The sequence below is a fragment of the Myxine glutinosa genome, chromosome 5 (genome assembly GCF_964187855.1).
Source record: "Myxine glutinosa chromosome 5, kmMyxGlut1.1, whole genome shotgun sequence".
NCBI lineage: Eukaryota > Metazoa > Chordata > Myxini > Myxiniformes > Myxinidae > Myxine > Myxine glutinosa.
In genome coordinates, this window is record NC_136265.1 from 201,328,341 (window position 1) to 201,350,259 (window position 21,919).

At 48.1% G+C, this 21,919-nt stretch overlaps 1 long non-coding RNA gene across 4 annotated transcripts in view; it reads right to left on the bottom strand.

Annotated features, from left to right (window-relative positions):
- Positions 1–2,589: 2,589 nt before the first annotated feature.
- The window catches only part of LOC137426499 (uncharacterized), a 68,755-nt gene continuing 49,425 nt past the window's right edge, over positions 2,590–21,919 (bottom strand). Inside the window, exons 2-5 of one of the 4 annotated variants that reach the window (XR_013623676.1) lie at positions 5,219–5,330; positions 4,811–5,058; positions 4,482–4,649; positions 2,590–2,961 (exon numbers count right to left, since the gene is read on the bottom strand). This is a non-coding gene — a long non-coding RNA (uncharacterized LOC137426499). Of the gene's footprint in view, positions 2,962–4,427; positions 4,653–4,810; positions 5,059–5,218; positions 6,449–21,919 lie in introns of those variants that run through there. The other 3 variants (XR_010984322.2, XR_010984324.2, XR_010984323.2) reach the window with 3 other exon arrangements.

Genomic DNA, 21,919 nt, shown 5'->3' on the forward strand with positions numbered 1-21,919 from the left:
TGTCTTGCATCTTGACCATAACGATTGTCTCTTGAAGGCAAAAGGCCATTATGATGATGGCCGTCTCCTCCATGGGTGTAACTAAATAATTTGCCCAGGCTATTGGCACACAACGGCTTCCTCTTTTTGATTGACTGTGTAATCTATAAAGACCTTTAGTAAATGCTGTTGGGCAGGGCCATTGCGAGTCCCTCTAGGGCTAGGCAGTCCTAAGAGGTCACTAGGCCCACCAAAGCCTGTGCTTAGCGGCCAGTGCGAGTACCTTTAGGCAGTCCTAAGAGGTCACTAGGCCCACCAAAGCCTGTGCTTAGAGGCCAAGGCGAGCACCTCTAGGCAGTCCGAGGAGGTCACTAGGCCCACCAAATCCTGTGCAATAGTTGCCAACACATGGCTGTTTGTCCGTGCTCTATCCTTTTTTAATTCTGAGTGTGGATCAAGCAAGGAAGCAGCACGTACCATTTTTAAAGTATTTGGTATGACTCGAACAGCTGATCTCCCAGACTCAGTAGACACTCTAACCTTTGGGCAGCCAAGTCTGGTAGGCCTATATACTTATAAAATGAAAAACAAGTGAACATTGGCATTTGTTGGACAATTGTGAGAACCTCATTCGTATAGAACGTTTCAAACGCCCCTCATATTATCCCTCCCAAAGAACTTTTCGCAGAGCCTCACTTCGGAAGCACCAGGGTGACAATTCATGGTTGGATCCTGCTTCCTTGAGAATCACGACCAAAAGTTGACAACTCAGGGGCATGCTACCTCTAAAGTCTAAACTAACCCTAACAACCTTGTAACCTACTCGAATCAACTTCCTAATGGTTGCCTCTAAATCGAAGCGCACGCAACAAACATTCTACGGGCCTGTTCCATTTATTCAATCACTGCAGCAGGAAGCAGAGGATGGACTGTGCCGGTGCCCATGAATGTTTGAAACACCCCGAAGCCCCCTCTTTTCCGTCCTCCATAACCTCCATGTCCCACACACCCTTTCGCTTCCTCCACGTTGTTTGTGAATGGTTACACACAGACCCGCACCTGTTTCCGCAACAGGAAAACTTTCTCCCCAGTCTGAGATGGCCAAAGGCTGCGTGTGAGTCCGAATATTTACCATGGAGCCGAGCCCAGAAGGCTGCGAGGCAAATGGCCCAGTAAAATTCCTCAAGCACTCACATGATCTGCAGAGACTTCCACATTCTGTCCGTTTGTGAAAAAATGTCTCCGCAAAGTCAACAGTAACGTCTGAAGTATTCCATATGTCGAGTGAACGTTTTTTTTCGGTGTTGAAGAATTTTGGGATAATCCTCCACCTCTTCCTACCATTTTCACCATCGATACAATGGGAATTCACCTTGGATTTCATGAAAATCTCCATATTCCTGTTTTGGCGAATGGCTTCATGTTTTGGTATTTACAGGGCATTTGTCCTTGTCGTTGCAGATTTTGAACCCACGTCGGTAACCGAATTCGAAAATGGCTGTCGAGATGGGAAAAGGATGACAAATAGCATTCCAAAGGGAATGGCCGTTGCATTGGATCATTATTGTAACTCCTCTGGAACTGTCGAGTTCAACAGTAACCTATTTCTGTTGTGCACAGCGATCTGAGGCTCACAGAGGAACTTGTACATGTGTAACAATCAGGACATCGACATCCAAGTAGATATCAGCATACCTTCCCATGAATAGCAAGAGAATTAGTAGACAAGGGGCAAACACCTGTGGTACGTGGGACACTTGTACACGAAAGTTACCCGCGCCATGTGCTTCAGATTGGAACTTTAACTGAACAGCACAAGTTCTTCCACAACCTTGGGCAACCAACCTAATAACAATGTGGATTGATCAAATTTAAAACCAGAACTAGTCATAGGCCGGATGTGGATCCGGAACTGAACCAAAATCGAATCAGTTTTTTTTTCTTTTTTGTATACAAGATCGAGGCTCGTGTAAGAGCTAACATTAATAACAAAAAAAACAAACGGACACATAAGATAAAATAAAGGGAGCGGGAGACAAGATGGGGAGAGAGGGGGAAGCACACAAGTACAACATTTGAGAGCAGGGACATCGGGAGATCTGTGGGAAGGAGGTGGCTTGGGGGGAGGAGGCTTGGGAAGAAGAGTCGGGGGTGGGAGAGGTAAAAAACACATGGACACAGCTAGGACTTCCAGGAAAGAAGTCGGAATTTTAGAAAAGTGGATCTGGGGTGAATTAACGGGGGTAGAAAAGATCAAGGTTTTGGATGGGGGAAGATAAGAGATGGTGGTGAACAGGTGTTTTAAAGACCTGGAGGGAGGAGTGGGATTGAAGAGAGTGTGGGAGTTTGTTCCAAAGGCGGGAGAAAAGAGGAATGAAGGAGTGAAGGTGAGCAGAGAGTCTTGATTTTGGCAATTTCACCATAAGAGGGTTGCAGGCAGATCTTGTGCGACCTGTAGGAATATTTGGGGGACAGAGCCCTTCCACACAGTTCACAGAGGACAGAGCACAGTTCGCCTTTGTCACACGCGCAACCTGTCCTCCAAGTTTCTGAATCCGTTCATAACTTTTTGACATATCCTGCTCAAAGACAGACAAACAAACAGACAAATGGGTGAAAACTTTTTATATTCATATCTGAACTACAATGAAGTTCTGGTATGCACAAAAGGGTGAACATGTTTAACCATCAGCGTTTGAACAGACATGATGCAGCAAAAGAAAGAAACGTTACTAACGAGTTGACAGGCCACAACTTTTCATGATGACTCTTGAAGTCATACTTGTGTGTCGTGGCAGGATTCCTCTCTGCAAATTAGCCAGTCTGGTATGGCGTAGGGGAGATATGGGTTGAGGCTAAAGGGGAGACAGGCACCCACTTACCCTGGAGGGTAAACAGGTGCTTCTGCAAGTTGAGGCAGGAGATGCAGGGATTTTTTTTTTTGAGCAACACTCATCAATTATTTCCACCAGGAGTACATGCCTGGAAAAGAAGTGGAGGGGAAAAACAACATTCGAATGCAAAAGGGTAGTGCTCAAGATGATTGTGGATCTCTAACAGAGTAAAAAACAAAAGTGGGTTTCGGCGGTCATGTGAAATGGCAAAAAGCTTACATCAACAACCACTCTTGCGTAGCTGCTTCAGACTTAAGCCTCGTTAGCAAGACAAAGCACTTATTCAGTTCAGAGACAGACAGCCAGCGGCACCATCACTCACTGCCAACTTGGTTAAGATCAAAAAGCTGATCTGCGACTTGGAGCAAAACATAAAATCAGAGTTAGCATCAACTTTTTGGTCCGTTCCCTATTTGGCAGGCCCTTTGGTGGAATGCTCAACATGCTTTGCAAAAGAAAAGAAAAAAATTATTTCTGGGAGCTCCTTCGCACGACCGTCGACCATGCGTCTAGCTCGCGTCGGGTTGACCTCTTATTCCAAATTGGCTCCAAAATCAGGTGGCTTTCCATTCTCAGCCATGCCAGGTCATTCTGTGACGACTGAAAGCTTTCTCATGGCAAACAAAGCCTTTACGACATCCTGTGGCAAACAAGACAGAAACAGAGACGGGATCTAATGTATACGGAAGGCCGTAAAACGGAGTTAAGATTTGGTTTTTGTCCAGGTCCGAGGCTACAACTTCTAGATGTCGTGATTGTCAGGAATATATTATTTTTAAGTCCGTTCACCTGCTTGTGAAGTTATTGAGGAATAAACCCGTGCTCTAACGTAGAGAAAATATCGGCCAAGCCGTCCCCCGCTCGACCGAACGCTCGTGCGTTTTTGTCTGCCCTCCATGGGAATACCACTGGAGCTGTGTGGCACGTACGAGTATAATTTCCCAGCTCAAAGGAGCACTTCTGCATGCAGGATGGGACCTGCCCTGCCATAAGTCACTTTCAATCAATGGCTTGACTTATCTGGAGATCCGTGGTCTGATGAAAACTTCCGTTTGGGGATCATTTTTGAACTCCTTCCCCAATGGGACGTCACTGGTCTCATGTTTACAGCAATATGGCCAAAACCACATTTGTTTTCCTAAGAATGATGTGTCTTCTCTGTAAGAGTAACCAAAAGGGTTAGCGGTCATAATTCTAACAGGGTTGTTTTTCTTTTGAGTGAGATTTACAAAGCAGTCAAGGCCATGCCCCATCATGGTTGCCCTTTGTAACCGAAGACAGCCGTTGACGTCACGTCCGAACAGCCTGGTAACTTGAATATGTTTATAGTGAAGGAGATAACAACCACGCAGAGATAGAAAGCAGTGTATCTTGGTTTTGAGGGGCGAGTTGTTAGGGTTGTTAGGGTTAGGGTTAGGGTTAGGGTTAGGGTTAGGGTTAGGGTTGTTAGGGTTGTTAGGGTTAGGGTTAGGGTTAGGGTTAGGGTTAGGGTTGTTAGGGTTAGGGTTAGGGTTAGGGTTAGGGTTAGGGTTAGGGTTAGGATTACTAACGTACCCTACATGAAAAACAATGTCAGATCTTTCATATCCTCCAATGTCCAGTGCTTACAGATGCATCCTCCATCTTAGCGTCTTTCCGATGCACAGCGCAGACATTGGTGGCTCGTCCTCCATACGAAACACCAGTATGGCAGTTGAAAGCTGGGTCGGGATTAAAACCCAAGCTGAACGGCTTAGAGGCCTTGGGTTACCTCGAGGGTAACCTACTGCTCCCTCGCTGCTGAAGCCATTGCAAGGAAATAAATGCATTGGATCATTATCATTCATTGTCTTGGCAGCATTAAAACATAGTACAAATTTGAAAGACAAGATAAGTTGTCTAAGTACCATACAAGAACACCCAAATATCGGAAAAGTCCACTTGGCCTGTCCAGTCACCTTTTAATGTCGACTCACGAATTGCTGTTGATTTGCAAAGACTGAAAGATGTATTTTTCTTTTTCTGGCTTTTCTTCTTTCTTTTTCTCTTTCGTTGCTTCTTTCTCGGCCTTTAACTGTGGTACAATGTCCTCTTCCCATTCTTACCTTTACTCCGACCTCTGTTTGCTTTATCCTTCGCCAGCAAACATAGTAAAGGTGTGTCTGGCATGTCTGTCTGGCACCGTTGCTGATATGGTGTTCCTCTCCTGTTAAAGTGTAACAGTGTGCAGTAAGTATACTGTAAACCCCCTCGGATAGAAGGGCCAACAAACAACCAACACCATAAATGAACCATTTTGCTTTGCCAATGAAATAGGGTTTCAAACGATTTTCTCAGGGTGATAATGATACAAATGTAGACTGTACCTTTTTGGGTTGTGGTCTGTGATGCTGCCCCGAGGACGACAAATCTTGTATCATCATATGCCCAGGAGGCTTGGAAGTTGCAAAAAAAAAAAATCGGGAAGAAGACAACCACCTGCGTCAGAACACAGAGCCATTGATTAGGAGACTTCTTTTTAGATTATTTATATATTTAAAAAATTGCTCGAAGTTCAAGATTTTGAATTAACTAAGCAATTAAAACGTTTAAATACTGAAATGCACAACAACAACAAAACAACAAAATTCCCATCCCGAGAAGTGTTTCATTATTTGGTGGACAATGAAGGTCCCACAAGTATCCTGCGTCGGAGTGGCGGTCTGTCCAGGGTTGGAACTCAATCAAAGAAACTGCTTTTGAAAAATGGGACACTACACATGGTGATGTTGATGCCAGATGATGCCAAAGGTGTTTGTCCATTTTTCATTCTTAGGCGAACGGCTCTCCTTATTTACAGAACCTTTCCACAATCCAAGCATTCCCTGTGAAGAGGCCCTCCGTAAAACGTCCTCGTACCCCTCGGGAGGCATCAGGATCCCCACGGCGAAACAACACCCACGGTGATAGGACCAGTCGTAACAAACACACCAATCGTAAAGGTTGTTCATGACTGAGAATTAACCCCGGACAGGTCACCACTTTGTCTTAAGGGTGTTGCCAAAGCGGCCCCTGCCTCCGAAAGGATTCCACCGAATGGTTTTGCCATTACCCACTCGGTGGGGGTACCAGATCACAATGTGCAAGCTCAGTCTGTGGAACCAAACCAGAAACACCCAAATATTTAATTCCGTTTTGGCTCTTCTCTTGAAACCTTTACGTTGTGTCTTCTGGTTCTGTTTTTCTTTCGCACGCCAGACTCCAGACTTTGCACTGAATTATTTGAGCTCTCTCGTCATCTTGCACGCTTCGCTTAGACCCAGGAACACATCCCTCCGATGTGAAAAGTCCTGCCTTTATCAGTCTTTCTTTAGAAGTCAGAAGAAATGTATTAATGGAACCCAAATTTCATGGTACTCGGTGTAATCAAATTGCAGCTACTGTTGTGTATCTCCTCACAAATTCGGTATACGTGCTCTCCAAGTTTTCCTATCTCATGAGTAAGCCCAGATTGGTCTACCATCATGATGAACGGTCTACCATGATACTCACATCATATCCGCAACACAAATGACCATTACCACTACTAATCCACATTCCTGACTAAGTGATGTTGCGACCCCCATAAATGTTGGTCTTCCACCTTCTGCTAACATTCACGTGGGCTAAGGCCAATCTCATTGGCACACTGGCGTAACCGAGAGAGTCTTGGGCGTCCTCGAGGACGGCAACAGGTTGGATCGGGTCGGTGACGCACACATGGTGGCTAATGGGGAGGACACCCCCCCCCCCACCTTCCCACGCCGCCTCCCCCCAGCCCTCTCCCTCCCACACATTCCCGATGTCCCTCACAAATGTTGTGTTTATGTGCTTCCCCTTCTCTCCCCATCTTGTCTACCGCTCCCCTTTTTATATACTTTGGTTGTTTGTCTGTTTAATTTGTTTGTGTGATAAATGTTAGCTCTTTCACGAGCCTCGATTATGTACACCAAAAAAAAAAAAAAAATCCTCTGACATTGGATCAGCTCCAGACATGTTGCATCATCCAGAGGAAATTATTACCTCCGCCAACGAAGGTGGGCGGAGGATACGTTTTCATTCCTGTCTGTTTGTTTGTCTGTCTGTCTGTGAACAGGATATCTCAAAAAAGATGTGGATGGATTCAGATGAAATTTGGTGGAGACACAACTTGGTGACAATCCGGATCCAGGTCCAGCTACTGGAATTTTAAAAGTGATTCTTCACCATTGAGAGAGAGGGCCAAAAATGATATATAGCACGATATCTCAAAAAGTTGCGAACGGTTTCGAACAAAACTTGGTGGATGCGTTTGGTAGGAGACAAGAACAAGCCGATGAGATTTTGGTTCATGTCTGGATCCAGATCTGACCTATCGGTGTAGCATCAATCGTAAACTGTTCAGCCTGGCGGAGGTACAACTTCTACCGAGGGCCGTTCTAGTTCTTGTTGTGATTCCAATTGCCAGCTTTTTCAACCAAACTAGTCAACACATCACCCACTTAAACACGCAGGTCTTATGCGTTACTCTGGTTTGTTTGCATACGGGGAGCTCAACATGTGGAAATGCTGTTTCATCATCGCGTGGTGTCTTAGCCAGCCCTCTCTGTTGACTGTTCCAATACATCAGTCTGGCAGCCAAATGAGCTCCTGAACAAACTGATTTGTACCGAGCAAAAAAGCTTTACCTCCGCGTTTCCATGAGAAGTCCCCTTCTGTACATACTACACGTACAGGGATCGGGGTGGGCAGAGGAGTTTGCCAGAGATAAAATAAATGAGGGAGGAAATCGGAGATAATAAAGGGTTGGAGATTTGAGTAGTGAAGGCAAAAGTGAAGTGTGGTTTGGAAAGAAAGGGTCAGGGAGTTACATGGAGTAAGTACAAGGAATGGGGTAACCGGTGGGTAGTAAGATGGGAAAATTTTTTTTTTTAAAGTTCCTGCCAATTTGCTTACATAAAAGGAAGATAGAGCCCCGAACCCTGGATATGGGCCTTTCTATCAGGCATGATTTGAGGCTATATGTGGACACCATGAGGTTTTGGGAATCGTATGATTTTGAAAAGTATATTTTGAAATCCAATGGCATCCATATTGTTTCACTGCTGAGAAAATGCAAATTTGACAAGACTTGGGTCACCTGACTTACTGAATGACTGTCTTTAATGGAATGCAAACGAGGATGCCAGGGGTTTTTGGTTCAAAGGTTCCAGACAGGTGCCTTCACCACCACACTTGGGAGAAACATACCATCATACCTTTACATCATTTTCTATTTTTGGGACTTATGTCATTGCTTTTAGACATTTTTGATTGAGCTAAAAAACAACAACTGTAGAGCTAATAATAATATTGCTTTGAAAAACGGTGTTTTCTCAAACAGAAATTGAGGCTCATGGAAGAACAAGATCAGAAGATACTATTTGTGTCACTGAGCACAAACTAAAAGTCAGATTCATCATGACGTCATTGGCTCGGTTTATTTCTGTATGTACCGAGTAGCGTTTACAGTGGAGGTAAACCTTCATGAAGATCTCAAGGACCACAGATTTGTATCACCTGTACCTTGAATGACAGACTTGATAAATGCTATTACTAATTACCAGAACCCCATATAATCAAAATTTCAGCAATAGTTTTGGATAAATTGTCGTGTACTGCTAAAGGGTGTGTGATGAATTTGAAAATTAATTTAAGCTTTTAAATTCAACCATTTCAGGTGATGGAAGTAGATGTGTAGAGAATAGTGAGTCAATGTGTTGTGTACTCGAGAATATACAGTCACGTGAAAAAGTAAGTACACCCCATTAAAGTTTGGACTTTTTCAACATATTTCAACATACAGCTATTTGATCTTCATTTCAACAATATTGATAGATAAAGGTGATATAATATAACAAATATCATGGAACATTTACATTTTCTAGTCCATTGTATAATTTAAATACACATAAATGCAAATTTCGCATGTGGAAAAAGTAAGTACACCCCTACATTTATCACTACATCAAATCCCTAAAATTAGAATCAGGTGCACCAGCTCAGGTACAAATGATTAGAACATCGTTAGAGAGGATCTTGGAGGAACCTGTCTTATTTAAACCTCAGACATTTAGTTTGGTTTGCTCTTTGTTGTTGAAGTGTGCGGCGTCACCATGCCTAGATCAAAAGAGCTCTCCGAGGCCTTCAGAAAGAAGGTTATAGATGCCTACGAGTCTGGGAAGAGATTTAAAAAGATCTGCAAACAATTTGAAATCAATCATTCGACTGTCCGGAAGATCATCTACAAGTGGAGAAGATTCCAAACAACTGCCAACTTGTTCAGGCCAGGCCGCCCCAGCAAGTTCAGCCCGAGAGCAGACTGCAAGATGCTGAAAGAAGTCTCGAAGAACCCCAGAATGTCATCACGGGACCTACAGGTATCTCTTGCCACTGTTGATGTCAAAGTGCACGAGTCCACCATTAGAAAGAGGCTGCACAAATTTGATCTCCATGGGAGGTGTGCCAGGAGGAAACCTTTGCTGTCCAGAAAGAACATCAGGGCAAGACTAAAGTTTGCCAATGAACACCGCAGCAAAGACCAGCACTTCTGGAACAATGTGCTCTGGACAGATGAGTCAAAGGTAGAGCTATTTGGCCACAGTACCAGAAGACATGTTTGGCGAAAACCAAAGACAGCATTTGACCACAAGAACCGGATACCAAATGTAAAGCATGGTGGTGGAAATATTATGGTTTGGGGCAGCTTTGCGGCATCAGGGCCTGGGCAGCTCACCATCATAGAATCCACTATGAATTCTTCATTGTACCAGAGGGTGCTTGAGGATAATGTGAGGCCATCTGTCGGAAAGTTGAAGCTCAACCGAAGGTGGACCTTGCAACATGACAATGACCCTAAACATACCAGTAAATCCACCAAGGAATGGCTGAAAATAAAGAAATGGAGGGTTCTGGAATGACCTAGTCAAAGCCCGGATTTAAATCCCTTCGAGATGTTGTGAGGGGATTTGAAACGAGCTGTGCATGCAAGAAACCCCTCAAACATCGCACAGCTGAAAGAATTCTGCATGGAGGAGTGGGCAAAAATTTCTCCCAGTCAATGTCAGAGACTGGTAGACAGTTATAAGAAACCCCTCCTTGAGGTTGTTTCTGCCAAAGGGGGCAATACCACCTATTAGAGCCAAGGGTGTACTTACTTTTTCCACATGCGAAATTTGCATTTATGTTTATTTAAATTATACAATGGACTACAAAATGTAAATGTTTCATGATATTTGTTGTATTATATCACCTTTATCTATCAATATTGTTGAAATGAAGATCAAATAGCTGTATGTTGAAATATGTTGAAAAAGTCAAAACTTTACATGGGGTGTACTTACTTTTTCACGTGACTGTATATATATATCACGTGTATTTGGATAGATATACACGTGATATATTTGGATAGATATATCCAAATATATGTTCAGTTCTCCAGCTTTCAATGAGCGCAAATAATGACGTATCCAAATAGATATATCCAAATATATGTTCAGTTCTCCAGCTTTCAATGAGCGCAAATAATGACGTCACTGCCATGTACATACGCTCTGCCTGTCAAGCTCTCAAGAGAACCCTCTGACAGCAGAATTTTGATCTTAGTTCAGACACCGTCATAAGTGTATGTAAAACTCACAGTTACCGACCTGGTTTCGCCCTTTTTTGGGGGCTCATCAGGGCAACGCAGTGAGTACTGCATACACTTATGACTCTGAAAACCTTTCGGTTATATACCAGTCACTATGCGATTTCATACCATCAGTGGTGAACCGCCATTAAGGTATCCCATCCAGCTATGCTGTACCTTAATGGGAGCGATAAGTGCCATCTGCCACATGGATGTACTTACTTAGTTCAGACAGTATCTGAACTAAGATCAAAATTCTGCTCTGTCAGAGGGTTCTCTTGAGAGCTTGACAGGCAGAGCGTATGTACATGGCAGTGACGTCATTACTTGCGCTCATTGAAAGCTGGAGAACTGAACATATATTTGAATTGGTTTGCTCCCGGCTGCATCCAGGGGATTCCATATAATGAGTGGATACCAGAGGTAATGTGCCAAATAACATCGACACAAATAACATTGAGATGGTTTGGTCATGTGTTGAGGAAGGATGAAAGTGACTGGTTGAGGAGAGTGATGGAAATGAATGTAGAAGGAAGTAGAGGACGGGGAAGACCGAGAAAGACTTGGCTAAAGATGGTGGAAGAAGAAATGCGGGCAAGGGGGTTAACAAGGAGAGATGCAGAAAATATGGCAAAATGGAGAAGATTGTCATGGGGACCGCAAGGCTAACCCCCGCTCTCGCAGGGAAAATGGCTTTTAAAATGCATGTTGTTGTTGTTGTACATATCTATATGTATATCTACATATATATATATATATATATATATATATATATATATATATATATATATATATATATATATACATATATATATATATATATATGTACTGCACTTCCGTTGAACTTGGGGCTGACTCAGAAGAAGACCTTTGTTGGTCGAAAGCTTGGTCGACAATTAAAGATCGACGTCCTGAAGCTACGTCCGCGTCTTATTTAATCTAACGATTATATATTCAATACAAATGAGACGCCCTGCTCGTACTTTGGAGTTTCTACTATTTCTTACAGTTATATATGTATATATATATATATATATATATATACATATATATTGTTGTGGATATGAGGATGGTGTTTTTTTTTTATTGCTTTATTGTGGACCCTCCTGCCTCCAGTTGTGTATAAAGGTCAAAGGGCGTCCCGTAGTTAGGTCATATACAATCACGGTTAGCCAATAATAGATTTCCTGCTTGTTGGTAGTTATTTCCTTATTCTGTGTATTAGGCTAAAGATTTGTTTTCCATTAATTGACACTCCATTGCACCGAATTCAAATAGATAGATCCCCTTTCATTTTCATTTCACAAAGCCTCAATTGCCAACTGCATTCACCGCGACTCCATTAGCCTCGAGGTAGGCTTGGAGAAGAAGGGGGAGGAGCTGCCGAATCCTGTGCGTGCCGCCCATCGTCATCAAGGGTGGAGCCAGAGGGCCCGTGCCGACCAATCAGAGCCGAGGCGAGCTCACCGATGGGTGTGTTCTAGAGGCCGGCGGCTTGATCGCCCGCGGGCGTTATAAAAAAGCGCGCGCGGAAGCCTTTGATAAGAGTGATGAGAAGGAGGCCAAGTGAGAAGTGCAAAGAAAGGGTTGCGAGAAGTGCGAAACCAGAAGTGCGCCAGAGACGGCAGAGGAGTCCAAGTCCACAAGTGCGAAAGGAGAAGTGCGCCAGAGACGGCAGAGGAGGCCAAGTCCAGAAGTGCAAAGAAAGAGTTCTGCAGAAAGCCGCTTCAACCAGCTGCGTGAAGCCCTGACGGGGCAGCGAGTGACCCTGCCGGTGTGCGGTGTAAAGCCGAATACAAGGAGCTGCCGGCTCCTCGCTTCCCGCCCGGAGTGGACCTGCTCGCTGTGCCCTGTGATCCCACCTGCTCATCCCTCCAAACGATTCCTGTCCTTCCATCCTTTTGTGTACGTGAGTTTGTTTTGTGTGTTCTGTCCTGGGTAATAAGTTAAGCCTGTTTAGTTAAGCTAGAATTTTCACTGTGTCTCCTTGATTTCTTCTGTAAATTATTTTATTATCCTTCCTTCTCCTTGGTTACTTTTTGTTGTAAATAGCAAATAAATTATATTCGTATTTCCTACTCCTGTCTTCCTCTTCTTCACATCCGTGTCACCTTTGTCTTTTCTCCATTGAATATCTGTGGCACGATTTGGCCCACGTTTAAGGAATCGGGTCTTAGTCATTGTTAACGGTTCGGGCCGCGGCGCCATCCGCTCGGCAAATTAACATCTTATCCGCGGTCCGTAACAATATATATATACAGTGTGTATCAAAAAAAAAGGTAATCCGAATTCAAGGGGTTAATATGCAAAGGTTATTTAGTTTTACAATTTACATGTGGTTTACCAATTATGAGGAGATCCTCAGCTTTCCATTGATGCCTTTCATGCAACATTGCTGTCACACATGGCCGAGTACATGTTCATTGAAAATGACAAGTTCAAATCGCATTTTTACAAGATTGGCTAATCGGTGCAAGACAGTTTTAAATGGATGCATTACTTGTTGACTGCCAAGTTGATTATGTAAAATTGTTAAGCTGGTCTGGTAATCGTCGGTTGCGTCATCCTTTGTTTAAGATGGGTATTTAAGATGGGCCTACAGTGTATGGGTTTAGAGACAGTCTGAGTCATTGAAAAGATGGTTCAACTTACGACTGAACAGCGGACCTTCGTGGTTACAACCTTTCACCAAACTGGAAGTTTGCAGCAAACTCGTGATGCATTCAGGGAACGTTTCCCAGAACGGGAGCCTCCAGCAGCCAAAACCATCTGGGCGAATGTTAGAAAATACCAAGAGCATGGCACTAGCCTCAACCGCAACAAGGAGAATTCTGGTAGGAGACGCACTGGGCGATTGGAAATGAACATTGCAGCAGTAAGGCAGCAAGTTTTGGAGCATCCTAGGGATACCAGCACAAGACGAAATGGGATGGGATTGCCTTTGGCAACATTCAACCGAATCACAAGACTGGACCTCCACCAACATCCGTGTCGGATTCACATCCGGCATCAACTTACACCAGGGGATTTTGCCAGGAGGCTGGTGCTTGCCAGATGGTTGATCGCACGTTGCGAGGCAGATGTCAATTTCCTGCGGTATCTTGTTATTGGCGACGAAGCTGCTTTCGCCATGGACGGCAAGGTCAATACCCATAATGTTCTTGAATATGCACCGACAGGACAACCCCCGGAATTTAATTTTGACACCAAAATGAATCGCCAAAAGTGGCCTGTTTGGTTGGGACTTTGTGGAAGTGGCCAGGTGATCGGACCATTTTTCTTTCAAAGGAATGTCAATGGTAACAGGTATCTGCAGATGATCAATGATGACGTTTTACCGCAGCTGGAGGAGAACTTTGAGTGACAGGTTCGTGGTGTCTTCAGATATCTCTGGTGGGCCCAAGAAGGCGCCCCAGCACAACGTCTTATTGCTGTCCGAGATCGACTGAGGGAACGCTTTGGAGACCGAGTCATCGCCCTCAACCATGCAGTGGAATGGCCGCCAAGATCACCTGACCTCACACCATGTGATTATTTCCTTTGGGGACATTTAAAGAAAAAGGTGCTTGTAACTCCTCCCCGTGATCTTGACGAATTGCAGGGCCGTATTCGACATGAAGTGGATGCTTTGCGCAATGACCCGGCTATGGTGAGACGAGCAGTTCAGGGCATGCTCCGCCGCTGTGAGCTTTGTGTTGAAAGGGGAGGTGGACATGTTGAAGGTGTGGGTGCATAAAGGCCAATCATTCCTGTGAAAAGTTCATATCTGACGTTCATTTTGCACCAATTATCCGGACTTGCACCGATTAGTCAAACTTGTAAAAATGCGATTTGAACTTGTCATTTTCAATGAACATGTACTCGGTCATGTGTGACAGCAATGATGCATGAAAGGTATCAATGGAAAGCTGAGGATCTCCTCTTAATTAGTAAACCACATGTAAATTGTCAAAATAAATAACCTTTGCATATTAACCCCTTGGATTCGGATTACCTTTTTTTTGATACGCTCTGTATAAATAAAAAATAAAACACCAGTCCGACATTATATAATCACATGTGGCACTGAACCCCGACAAGACAGGTCAAAGGTGAGTACATTCCCACTAAAGTTATCCTGCTAACCCTGACAATGGATTAGTAGCATCTCGCTCGTTTTCCAGAAGCTGCATGAGAATCGAGATCATTAATACTGCCGGTCTCAACTGGATTATATGAATCTCAACGTCAGGGATGCCAGTGTAGTATCCACATATTTTTTTTTTCAGTGTAGTGCAAGCTTCTTCAAGTTATGGGAAATGTTGAATTCAAATACAAATTTACACAGTAACAACTACACAATATTTAAAAATTTATCAAGCAATGAAAGTCGAAGGAAAGCATTCGAAGAGAGAGTAGTGGAGCTGCAGAGGTAAGTTCAGCAAACTGTGTATCAAGAAAAAAATGCCAATTTGGATTCAACCCATGAGGACTGCCTGGATATAAGTGGCCAATAGGCACACCCCGATGTAATTCAACTGCTGTACACTTGGGGCGACAGAAGTCAAAGCGAAAGGGTATAAGCCATAGAGACGAGGATTGCAGGCTCCATTTTGGAATAGAGGAGTCGAGTTCAAAGTTTCACCAAACGAGCGAAGCCTTCTCAGAGTAAAACAACATTCGGCATAATAAAAGTTGTTTGCCCAACGTGTTTGTCGTTCAAGGCAAAAGACATATATTCATTGCTATGCTTCCACCCCAAGTCCCAAAGTCACATGTGTGTCAGCTGTTTGACGTGCTGACTTTGTGAATCATGTGCACATCATTTAATACGCAATTGAGTAAATATGCACTTTTTACAGTCTTTCAAAAAATTGCGATAATTAATCACATCATCTCTGATCCCTTGGATGAAAACCATACTGCTGGGAAGTCATCCTGTTTCCCTGAGGTCAAAGTTGCTCAACCACCGATGTTGGCAAAACAGGACAACGAATCGTTTCCACATGTTCGGTGCATTTGTTTACAAAGTGCAGGTTTATCTGGTGATGATCGCCAACAGACAATGGATGGCAGAGCGGAAGAAGTGAGAAGAAGAATAAGAAGAGGATCGGGCTTCAATAAAATTGGCGAGAAGAAAAATGAAATAAAATAAAAACAAAAAGGTAAATAACAAAAGTAAGCATCCATATATATATATATGTGTGTAATATTATAAATAACATGGGCTAAATCTCAACTGTAGATCAAGTTACAGGAGGAATGGAGGAGTCTAAATTTGTTCTGATAATCAATCTTGAATTGAATTGTTGCCCATCGACCGAGTACGGCGAGCAAGGATCGAATGCAGTTCGTTTTGTGATTCTTTCCTTCAAACTAGGGCCTTGAAAAAGACCAAGCGGCTTCGGGTGACTCAGAGGACTAAGGTTGCAGACTATGTGTTGCCAAACGGCAGATTGACATCTTCAATCACCACTGAAGATCAGCCAAAATGACACCACTTCCAACAAGTAGGTTTCCAGCATGAATAACCTTTTTTTCCCTCGACCTTTACGCAGTGTATAAATAACAACTTCATCTATAGGGGATTGTAAGTGACAATCATTAGCCTTAATTTGCAGCTGCCATTTCTATGAGCGTGGAAATTGGCTGCATCTCTTTTTTTCTGGAGACATCGGTATTTGTGGTGCCATCGGGGAAGGCTTTTGTGGGGAGCGCAGAGAGAGCTGAGTGAGGGGGGTAGGAGGTGGCAGGACGAGCAAGCTTGTAAAATATGTTGAGTGAGTGCAACAAAACAAGTTGAAAGAAAAAAAAAGTGTAGCTTGCACGGTCGTTCCATTGTTTCGGAGCACAGTGACCGCATGGAACGCTCCTCGGTGGAAAATCAACAGGCCTCGGCCTAACCCCAAGCCACCAGGCCCCATCCAGATTTTGGCATTGACATGCATTCCGTTTCCCTCCCCCGGGGTGCACCGCGTTCCAAAACAACTTGGCCGCCGACCTCTTCGTCTCCTCCACACTATTTCCCCTCCTTTTTGAAATTCCAGTTCACTCCGCAGAACGATTGCAGAAGGCGAAGCTCGAAGTCGCTCTTTTATTTCCATGCCATTCCTGCTGTGAAGTCCCAATATGGCTGAAATTAAAGCGCAATCGTGAATCATGAGCGGTCCAAATTGTCCATAAACAGAAGAGTGTTAGAAGTAATTTATATCTTGTAAAAAAAAAAAAAATCCAAAGGATCACAGAATTAAATTAAAAAATAAATACTGGAAATGGAAAAGTTTCTGGGAAATCATTTATGTTCGCCTCGTTCAGCTCCGCTTTGTGTTGGGAGTATTCCAGCTTCAGAGACTTCCTGAAAGGAATGTTTTGTTCACAAAGAAACTTTTCGCCAACATTCAAAACTCTAAATATGATTCATGCATATATGTGTGTGTGTGTGTGTGTGTGTGTGTGTGTGTGTGTGTGTGTGTGTGTGTGTGTGTGTGTGTGTGTGTGTGTGTGTGTGATCCCTTCCGGATATCAGAATTAAAACAGCATAGTCGGCATACATTTTCTGTGAATAACATGCACAACTGAAAAGGCCTATATCTATCGCAGTACCGTCTACTCAAAAGGCCTATACGGTATCTATCACAGTACAGTGTACTGAAAAGTCTTACCGGTATATCTATCACAGTACAGTGTTGAAGGAGCTGTGCTCCAACTCGAATCGAAAGAATGGACGCGATAAAAAGCTGGAATTCGTCCGAGTTTCTTTATTCCATCAAATCAACTCGGGTAAAACTCAAAAGCCCATTTATCGGGCAGCATTATATACAAGCACTCGAATATCTCATGCCGGAGCGTTTGCCCTTAAAAGGCGCGACTGGGCGTGTCCGGGAGACCTGGGCGAGTCTGGACATGCCCGGGAACGGCAAGACTGGGTGTCGCCGGACGGGCCGGGCGTGCCTGGACATGCCCGGGAACGGCGAGACTGGGTGTCGCCGGACGGGCCGGGCGAGCCCGGGAAAGGCGAGACTGAGCGTCTCTGGGCGGTCTGGGCGAGCCCGGCACAGCGATCGCTCCGTGGTTGCGTCCTCGGCAGGTGTAAGGCGATTGTGTATGTTCAGCGGCAACCGCTACACACGCCCCCCCAGAATCGACTTGCACCGGCAGGGTCAATTTAAGGGGGGTCCTGATGACCCGGCCGAAGCGACCCCTGGAGGGTCATGGGGGGGGGGGCGGTGTGGGGGTGGGTGGTCGAGCGGGAGGGACCGTGGACGGGGGGCGGCCTCGCCGCGGAGGAAGGGCCAACCGAGGTGGTTGGTCGATGTCCACGTGCGCCGGCTTGAGGCGGTCCACCGAAATCCGGTCTGACCTGCCGCCGACGTCGATGACGAAGGACTTGTCGTCCCGTCGCAGGACCCGGAAGGGTCCGTCGTACGGCGGCCTGAGTGGCCCATGGTGTGCGTCATGACGCACAAAAACGTACTCCGCTGTGCGAAGCGCTGGGGGGACGTAGGACTGGGGGTCACCGTGGTAGGACGTTGGCACGGGGGCAAACCGTCGGGCGGTCTCCTGGAGGTCCGAGTGCTGGCGAGCTGCAGACCAGGGACTGGTAGCGTCGGGCACGAATTCGCCCGGGACGTGTAGCGGCTGGCCGTAGACCAGCTCGGCGGTGGATGCCCGGAGGTCCTCCTTGGGGGCCGTGCGGACGCCCAAAAGGACCCACGGTAGCCGGTCGGTCCAGCCGCCGTCCTGAAGGCCGGCCATGAGCGTGGCCTTCATGGAACGGTGGAACCGCTCGCACAACCCATTGGCTTGGGGGTGATAGGCCGTGGTACGGTGGAGCCTGACCCCCAGGTTGCGAGCGACCGCGCCCCACAACTCGGAGGTGAACTGCGGCCCGCGGTCCGAAGAGATGTCCGCCGGTGCGCCGAAACCGGCGACCCAGGTGGCGATGAAAGCCTGCGCCATGTCGGCGGTGGTGGTGGAGACGAGGGGAACGGCCTCCGGCCACCTGGTGGTCCTGTCCACCATGGTGAGCAGGTGTGTGAAACCCCGTGATGGGGGGAGGGGGTCCACCAGGTCCACGTTGACGTGGTCGAAACGCCGTTCGGGCACGGTGAAAGGTGCCAGCGGGGCCTTGGTGTGTCGCTGGACCTTGGCCTGTTGGCAGGCCGTGCAGGTGCTGGTCCAATTGCGGACATCCCGTCGAAGGCCGTGCCAGACGAATCGCGCCAATACCAGCTTCTGGGAAGCTTTCCGGCCCGGGTGGGAAAGGCCGTGGAGGGAGGCGAAGATGCGGCGTTGCCAGGTAACGGGCACGATGGGGCGAGGCTGGCCTTGGGAGACGTCGCAGAGCAGGACAGTGTCCGCGAAGGGGACGTCGGCCAGGCGGAGGCCCGTGTCCGCCGCCCGGAGGGCTTGCACCATGGTGTCGGTGGTCTGGTCAGCCGCCATAAGCGCGAAGTCCACGCCGAGGTGGACCGCGTTCGCGCTGGCCCGAGAAAGACAGTCGGCCACGGCGTTGTCTTTGCCAGCGACGTGCCGGATGTCCGTGGTAAACTCCGACACGGCGGAGAGGTGGCGCTGCTGGCGGGCCGACCACGGCTCCGTGACTTTGGCCATTGCGTAAACCAACGGCTTGTGGTCGACGAAAGCCGTGAAGGGTCGGCCCTCCAGGAGGTGGCGGAAATGGCCAACGGCCAGGTGTAGACCGAGGAGCTCACGGTCAAACGTGCTATATTTGAGCTCGTTCGGCCGGAGTTGCCGGCTGAAAAAAGCGAGTGGCTGCCAAACCCCGTTCACCCATTGCTCATGTACGGCGCCCACCGCGTAGTCGGGGGCATCTGTGGTGAGGGCGATGGGAGCGTTGAGCACCGGGTGAGCGAGCAGTGTTGCGTCGGCGAGGGCCCCCTTTGAGCTTGTAAATGCCGCGTCCATGGCTGCGGACCAGACGACGTCGTGTTTGGCCGGCTTGCCCCAGAGGGCTTCGTAGAGGGGCCGCATGAGCTGAGCAGCACGGGGCACGAAGCAGTGATAGAAATTCACCATTCCGAGGAACTCCTGCAGGGCCTTGATGGAGCGGGGACGCGGAAACGCGGTGATGGCCTCGACCTTGGTAGGCAGCGGCACGGCCCCGTTCTTGGTGATGTGGTGGCCCAAAAAATCAACGGCCGTCGTGCCGAAGTGGCATTTGGCCGGGTTGACGATTAGGCCGTGCTCGCTGAGGCGCCCGAACAGTGTTCGGACGTGGAGGAGGTGTTCGGCCCGGGACGCGCTGGTGACGAGGATGTCGTCCAGGTAGATGAAGAGGAACGGCAGGTCGCGCAGCACGCCGTCCATCAAGTGCTGGATCGCCTGAGCCGCGTTCTTGAGGCCAAATGGCATTCGACGGAATTCGAATAAGCCGAAAGGCGTGATGACGGCCGTTTTTGGGACGTCGGCCGGCCTGACAGGTACCTGGTGGTATCCCCGTATCAAATCGATCTTCGAAAAAATGACCCGTCCTGCCAAACGGGCGGAGAAGTCTTGAATGTGCGGGATCGGATACCTGTCGGGGGTGGTAACGTCGTTAAGGCGGCGGTAGTCACCACATGGGCGCCAGCCGCCCCCCGGCTTCGGTACGATGTGTAGTGGCGAAGCCCACGCGCTATCGGAGCGCCGCACGATGCCGAGGTGTTCCAAAGCGTCGAACTCGGCTTTGGCCACGGCGAGTTTGGCTGGGTCGAGGGGCGGGCTCTGGCGTAGACCGGCGGGCCCGTGGTTGGTATGTGGTGTTCGATACCATGTCGTACCGCGACGGCCGAAAACGTCGGCCGCATGAGGTCCGGGAACTCCGCGAGCAGGCGAGCAAACTCGTTCGCTGCCGGGAGGGCGTATGCTAGCTCGGTCGGCGCGGAGCTGTTCAACGTGCATGCCAGGGAGCTGAAGGTCTCGGCGTTGACGAAGCGACGCCGTTTGACGTCAACCGGCAGCCCGTGTGCGCAGAGGAAGTCGGCGCCCAGCAGAGCCATGGGCACGCTTGCAGTCACAAAAGTCCAATGAAAGCGCTGGCTGCCGAAGCAGAGGGTGACGTTGCGCGGGCCGAAGGTGCGGATGGCCGATCCGTTGGCCGCCACCAAGGAGGGGCCGCAAACCGCGGACTGCCTGTCCTGATCGGAGGCGGGTATGACGCTCAGTTGGGCGCCGGTGTCACACAGGAAGCGCCGTCCGGACGCTTTGTCCCTGATAAAAAAGTAAGTTGCCCGTGTGGCCGGCGCTCATGGCTGGTAATGAATGCCGGCCCGGCCGTTTCCCGACTCGCCGAAAGTGCACGGGGGTCGGCATGTCCGGGCCTTTTGTCTGAACCTGGCATGGTAGTAACACCACGCCTGGTCAGGTGGAGGCCCCGGTCGTCGTGTTGGAGGCGGTCGGCGCGGCGTAGCGGCCGCCAATTGCGCCGGCAGTTCGGCCGCCGACCGTGCCGGGTGCTCGGGCTCCAGGTCGCTGCCCCGATGCGTTGGCCTGCCGAGGAGATCTTGTCGGCTTCCCTGGCGAGGGCGCGGGGATCCGTGATCTGCGTGCTTGCCAGGGCGAAGCGTACCTGGCTAGGCAGCTGACGGAGGAACAGCTCTTGAAAAAGAAAATCCGGGGCGTGCTCCCCGAGCAACGAGAGCATGTAATCCATTTTCTCGGACGGGCGCGTGTCGCCAAGCTCGGGCAGGTCGAGCAGGCGCCGTGCGCGTTCCGCCAATGAGAGGGCGAAAGCGTCGAGGAGGAGCTTCTTGATCGCGCCGTACTTGTCAGCGGCTGGCGGGTGCTGGAGGAGGCTGAGGGCGCGGGCCGCGGTGGCTGAGCCGAGTGCTACTACCACATGATGGAAGCGGGTGTCGTCGGCGGTGATGCCTCGCAGGGCGAACTGGGAGTCGGCCTGGGCGAACCAAACCGCCGCGTGAGCCTCCCAGAAGGTAGGCAGTTTGAGGGCAACTGCCGTGTCCATGTCGGTAGGTCACCAATGAAGGAGCTGTGCTCCAACTCGAATCGAAAGAATGGACGCGACAAAAAGCTGGAATTCGTCTGAGTTTCTTTATTCCATCAAATCAACTCGGGTAAAACTCAAAAGCCCATTTATCGGGCAGCATTATATACAAGCACTCGAATATCTCATGCCGGAGCGTTTGCCCTTAAAAGGCGCGACTGGGCGTGTCCGGGAGACCTGGGCGAGTCTGGACATGCCCGGGAACGGCGAGAGTGGATGTCGCCGGACGGGCCGGGCGTGCCTGGACATGCCCGGGAACGGCGAGACTGGGTGTCCCCGGACGGGCCGGGCGAGCCCGGGAAAGGCAAGTCCGGGCATGCCCGAGAAAGGCGAGACTGAGCATCTCCGGGCGGCCTGGGCGAGCCCGGCACAGCGATCGCTCCGTGGTTGCGTCCTCGGCAGGTGTAAGGCGATTGT